The sequence below is a fragment of the Chelonoidis abingdonii genome, chromosome 1 (assembly GCF_003597395.2).
Source record: "Chelonoidis abingdonii isolate Lonesome George chromosome 1, CheloAbing_2.0, whole genome shotgun sequence".
NCBI lineage: Eukaryota > Metazoa > Chordata > Testudines > Testudinidae > Chelonoidis > Chelonoidis abingdonii.
In genome coordinates, this window is record NC_133769.1 from 110,028,918 (window position 1) to 110,034,917 (window position 6,000).

A 6,000-nucleotide genomic window follows, 5' to 3' on the forward strand; every position below is an offset into this window, starting at 1 on the left:
AATATTCCACTCCGACAGAGCGAACTGCTGGTTTGACTTGGTGTTACTCACTTTCTGGTGGTTCAGAAATGCAGCCCACAAGCTTTATTAGAAAACTCTGTGCCAGAAGCATGTAGATGACTGTGCAGTAATGAACCACAATCCAGTCACAGAAATTATCCCAGGATTATACACAACTGGATGAGAACGTAACCACATGTTCCCGGGACCTCTGCATTCCTGTTGGAGCCGTCAGGATCCCCCTTCCATCTCTCCCATACTCTCAGAGCCACCTGTCACCCTGCAACTGTAACTAGGCTGGTGAGAGTCAGGCTGGGGCCTTCTGCTTGTGGGCAGGCTATTGGTGTCAGGGAATTGAACCACAGCTGCATAGCACCAAGGCTATGCCAGCTGAGGTCTTGCAGTCTAGATGCCACTGTCTCAAGAGCCTAGCAACACCCCTGCTTTAATGGTGAGAGCTGCTACAGAGCCACAAGTTACTAAACTTTGCCCAGGGTGAAGTATTGTCTCTAGGCTCTGCCAACCTGACCAGCAATTAAACTGTGGTCTTGTGAAATGCCCTGCAAAGTACCAACCACCAGGGCCACCAAGCAAGGCCTATTTAGAGTTTATGATTAGGAGGCAAAAGAAGCCTGTAGTCTGTTCCTTTGAGCTACAAGTACTGGTGAGAAGATGCTGCTTCCAGCTATCAGATTCAGGTACTACGGTGACGAGCCTAGATTCTATCAAGGTTCTCGTATAGCACCCTTCTCTGCAGGGGCAGCTCCAGGCCCCAGCATGCCAAGCGCGTGCTTGGGGCGGCATGCCACGGGGGGCGCTCTGCTAGTCATCGGGAGGGCGGCGGCGGGCGGCCTTTGGTGGCATGCCTGTGGAAGGTCCTCTGGTCCCTCGGCTCCGGTGGAGATCCTGCAGGCGCGCCTGTGGGAGGTCCTCCGAGCCGCGGGGCCAGCGGACCCTCCGCGGTCCACAGGAGCCGCGAGACTGGCGACCGACAGAGTACCCCTCGCGGCATGACGCCGTGCTTGGGGCGGTGAAATGACTAGAGCCACCCCTGCCCCTCTGTAGCATCTGGGCACTCCACAGCTTAGACTAACAGATAGAACCAGAAGCTCTGGGTCTGACGGGCCGTACCACCTCACAAAGTTTGTCCCTCATAGTGCATTTCACAACATAAGAACAGAGGATCAAAGATAGCTGTAAATTCTCTCTCACTCCCTTCCCAGCTGCTGTTCCGACTGAGCCCTATGGCTAATTAATTAATGTTCATTATCATGAGACACTATGACACAGAGGTGATTTGAGCCTCTCTTCTAAGATCACCATCAAGGGTAGAAATCAGATGCCACGTTTACTGAGCCACTTAATGTAGTTAGTGCTGATATCTCTATCTATAGTAAATTAAATAAGGACATTTCAAGTGATCCAAGAAATGAAAAGCCAATCAAACTAAAAATTACAAGTGAGATCCTGACCCCATGAAGTATTTTTGCCATTGACTTCAATGGGGCCAGGATTCCATCCTAAGGATTAGCTCATTGAGCATTTTATTGTGGCTATTGTGTTATTTTTTACAGTCAGATTAGTGCTAGACAAAAGGCGCAGGATTGAAAGCACCAGAGAGTGAAGTCCCCTGTTTAGTAGCAAAAGAGCACTGATAGCTGCCAAGCAAGCTCACCCACTTTGCCCCATCCTTTCCCCTCAGCCCTGAAATAGGGACAACCTCAAGGGGTGAGACATTAAACTAGTTATGTGCCCATCTCTATTCAATCTTCCATGCCTGTGCTGAATGCCAGTTCAGTAGTGGGTTTTGTGACTAGATACTAGTCCACTGGGAACTGGTCTGAGACTAGTAACTTATTTCACATCAGTCTCATTGAATGATAATGAAATAGCTACTATTGAGAGTTACTGCTTATCTGGGCTACATTCAGACCAGTGATCTCCATGTGACTGGTTTTGGATCTCAATATTCTTTTGAAATTTGCTTTTGTTAAGAAAATGCTGGATTAAAAGTACCCTACAGAGCTAAGGAACTGGCATAAACTGGGACTGGACAACAGGGGGTGAATCATTTGAAATAGCCTGGTTCATTTCATTCCATCTGGACCATCTGGCACTGGCCTCTGACAGAAGTCAGGATACTGGGCTAGATGGACCACTGGTCTGATCCAATATGGCTGTTCTTATGAGGAAATCTGCTTACCACCTTTGCTTTCTGTCTCATAAATCAGAAGCAAATATTTAGACAAAAAAAACTGAGTGGACAAAAATTTCCTCTGAGTTTTTTGCATTTCCCTTCCATGGGGTGATACACAAAACCAGTTTGCATGTTGCTGCTTTCACCTAATTTTTCAAGTCTCTCAGCTTTATCCCTTTAAATCATACCTTTGTCTAAAATCTCCAGCCACGAGGAAGCAGAAGTCCTATTGTCTCTTTCCTGTATATCAGTAGAAATTAAAACAACTTTTCCTTGTACGAAGAACAAAAAAAACCCCAACAATGTAGTTTCCTTGCAAAGAGTTTGCTTTGACTCCCGAATGGGTCTTTAAGCAACAGAGTGAAAATCAGCCATTATTACAACACACAGCCCAGCAAATTTTTGTAATTTCTGTTCTATTTATTACTGCTTCCCCCCCTATAATTTAGAGGGGAAATGTGCCTGTCAGTTTTTCCACTTGGGAACGTGCTGCTGGAAATGTAAAGCATTATAAAGGCAATGGAATACTTACAATTTCTCCATCCAAGGGAGACTAACTGTCGTTGAGCTGGGGAAATTGTTTTCATTATTATTATTATTATTTATTTCTCCAGTCTCAGGAATTTTAATGCTGGTCTGTTATGAAGGAGAGTGCACTTTTGAAGTGTGATGGGAAAGACAGCAACATTATACAATCTTTTCATCCAACACCCTTCTCACTGCCCCACCCCCAAGCCGTTTTGATATTTTGTTTTGCTTTCCATCTGGACTTTCAAAATGATTTAGGGAACAGTCTATTCCTCTTTGCTGCAACACCAAGGCTTTTAAAATTGATAACTGTGTTGAAATGTTTGGGAGACTTTCCCCCCTTTCATACACACAAACACCAAGTTGCTGTAATGGATGGATTTCCACTGAGTTGCTCCTGATTTACATAGGCGCAAGCGACAAGAGAATCAGACTCACAGACTTTTGCTCCCTTCCAAAATTAATCATCCTTCCTCATGGCCTCCACCCCATTCCTGCAGTGCAGTGTGTGGAATCAGTCAGTTCTCTAGATAGCTGCGCTTTCCAGCTAATTACTTCTTTGGGCTGGGGTGTGCGTGAGTGTGTGCGTGTGGAATGGAGAGAACTTTAACTATTTATGTTTCATGGCTGGGAAAAAATAAACAAACCAAGAGGCTAATGCAAGTACTTCTCCCAGCCAAATCAAAGGGTAGAGTTAGAGACGTGTATGTGTATGTGCACATATCATTAGCCTTATGTTGCAATGACATTAAACAGCTCCAGCTCTGCTAGACTGAGCCTCCATCTGGCTCCTTGAAACAACAGATGATCCCTAAAAAGGAAAGAAAACCCTCATGTGTAAGTTTGCGGCGCGATCTACATTCCTGGGAGCTCCGCACGGCAACTATAGGGGGAAAAAAGAGTGGTGAGATGGTGGGGGCTGCTTTATTCATTGCATTACTGATCCCCCCAAAACTACTTGTGAGCAAGACCCTGGGATCTCGCTGCAGATCCCTTTTGTTAGCATGGTTGCATTTTCTCCCTTTTTTTTAAAAAAAAAGCATAGCAATCTGTTTTGTCAATGACCAGTTGGACCAATTGAAGCTAATTACAATATTCCCTCCTCCCCACACCCTGATCAATGCAGCTGCTTTGACAAGTTTGTTCCAAAGCTCCAACGCCGTTTGCAGAATGGATCCCCAAACTGCTCCCCCTTTATCTCACCATCCTCTCCCCACACCAGGCCCTTCCTCCCCATCCCTTCACCCCTTCCCCACCCCATAGCCTAATTTCAGAGGAGTTCTGACACTGGCATCCCAGTCCTACCTTTCTCAGTGGCAGTAGCTGGGCTGCAGCTCTTTTACCTTCAGGTCTCATTTTGGGGAACTCCAGTTCCAGCCTGGGAGCAGCAGCAACATCTGGATGCATGGCTCCCTGGCTCACCCCCTCTTTTGTTAGCAGAGTTCCTTACAATCCACTCTACAGGATTTTTCCTTTCACTCGAAAGCCCCACGTTCCCGCTCCATACAGATCAGTTTCCATTCTCAATTATTCCCCAGTCACAAGCAGGAGAGCGGTTTCTTGCCCAGAGCTTTTTCCTGCCCCCGTTGGCTTTTGTGGAGCTTATTTCCCCTAGATTCTTCTGTTACTTTTTCCTCTTTCCTGATTTTGTGACTATCTCTTCAAGCTCGTGACGTTAATTCCACCCCTTCCCCCTCCTGTGTCTTTCTTCCCACCCTTCCCTAGCCTGACCCATCCTGACTCCTTTCCAGTGAGCTAATCTGCAGCTGGCTGGAGAACAGGCCCCATTACCATGGAAACCCATGTCCCTGAATACTTGACTGACTTGGGGAAACTACACTAAACAGGACCTTCTGCTGGACACTTTTCTTTTTTGGTGGGGAGTGGGAAGTGCATTAACTCCTTCAGTGCTGCTGACTTTCAAAATACTTTCTCATCTCTGTGAACTGGCCCCTAAAGTCCCAGCAGCTTTCAAGCTCACAGAAATCTCCCTAGCAAACCCGACTCTCTCCTTTGCTGATCTAAAGGGTCACCCTTATAAAATCACTAACAGCTGGTACTTCATTAGTGCCTTTTCTCCAAGGACCTCAAGGCAATTTACAAACAGTAATTAACAAATAGCACTGCCCTGCCAGCCTCCTGGACATGGGACCTGGGGGAGTTCTGCCCAGCACGGTATGGCAACATTGGGCCCCAAGATTTACACCAACATTTTAGGGCACCATTCTCCAAAACACTACAACTCACCCTGATGTCACCGCAGTATGGCAGATCACTGCATCCGGTCGGCATTTTCTTCTTTTTGTTAGGGGAAGTGCAGACTTTTGTAAGGTATCACAAGCAATGCAGCGCGTGAGAAGTAAAAGTGGGCTTACTATTATATAGTGCTCCCCATCCTTAAAGGTTCCCTTTATAAACACACTGATATGCACAAAGGAATCACGGTGCTGAAACAACCTCCTCTGGCGTGGAATGGGGCGAATGTTCAGCACTGCACAGGGACACTATGCAACAGTTTGGGATAGGAAGTACCATGCCCACAGTATCACCTGCCGCAAGCGTTCAAAACATATAAGGCCTCGACAATCATGAGACTGTCTTAAAAACCATGAGAAATAATAAAATAATACTAAACTGGAGGGTCTTTTAATTTGTCTCCTGGTTTCTGAGCCTGTAGGATCCACTTGGGTCCCATTTCCAAGCTTGTCTCTGCAACCACAAAGACTAAAAACTTCCTTTTTGAAGAAATGGAAGCTGAGAATCTCAAGAAATAACCAGACTCCAGAAGCTGGGACTTTAGGAAAAAACACCAAATATTGCAAGGCTTGCGACAAAATCACAAGAGACGGAAATGCTGCATCATCTGGTGCTGGGAGACAGTATGTACTAATCCATCCTGGTATGGGACAAAGGCTGAAAGCAGGAGCAGAAGGGTAAAGTGACTTGCCACGGGTTGCTTCGCAGATCAGTGGCAGAGCCAGGAATTGAACTTGGCTCTCCTAAAACTCTGTCCAGTACTTTACCTACTGGACCCTGGTGCCTCCCTTGTTGTTTGAAAGTTATCTCTGCCCTTCTGTGGGGAGACTTACCAGCCTACTGCTGCTTCCAATTCAGGAGCATTTCCCCCATTTCCCCGTCTTGCACTTTTTCAAATGCTACCATGCTGGCCAAGACGAACATGGCAGAGAGGCAGAGGGGCAATGCTTTCCCTGCTCAGGAACAGACACAGTAGAGGAGGAAGCTGCAAGTCAGCGTTTGCCCACGGAAGTGCGCCA

The 6,000-nt window shown here is 46.5% G+C and overlaps 1 protein-coding gene across 2 annotated transcripts in view; it reads right to left on the reverse strand.

Moving 5' to 3' along the window:
• Nucleotides 1–4,398, reverse strand: part of DENND2A (DENN domain containing 2A) — a 95,207-nt gene extending 90,809 nt beyond the window's left edge. The window contains exon 1 of one of the 2 annotated variants that reach the window (XM_032783173.2): nt 4,031–4,398. The gene's annotated coding sequence lies outside the window, so the exon portion shown is untranslated. Of the gene's footprint in view, nt 1–2,729; nt 2,788–4,030 lie in introns of those variants that run through there. The other variant, XM_032783174.2, reaches the window with a different exon arrangement.
• Nucleotides 4,399–6,000: the final 1,602 nt, after the last annotated feature.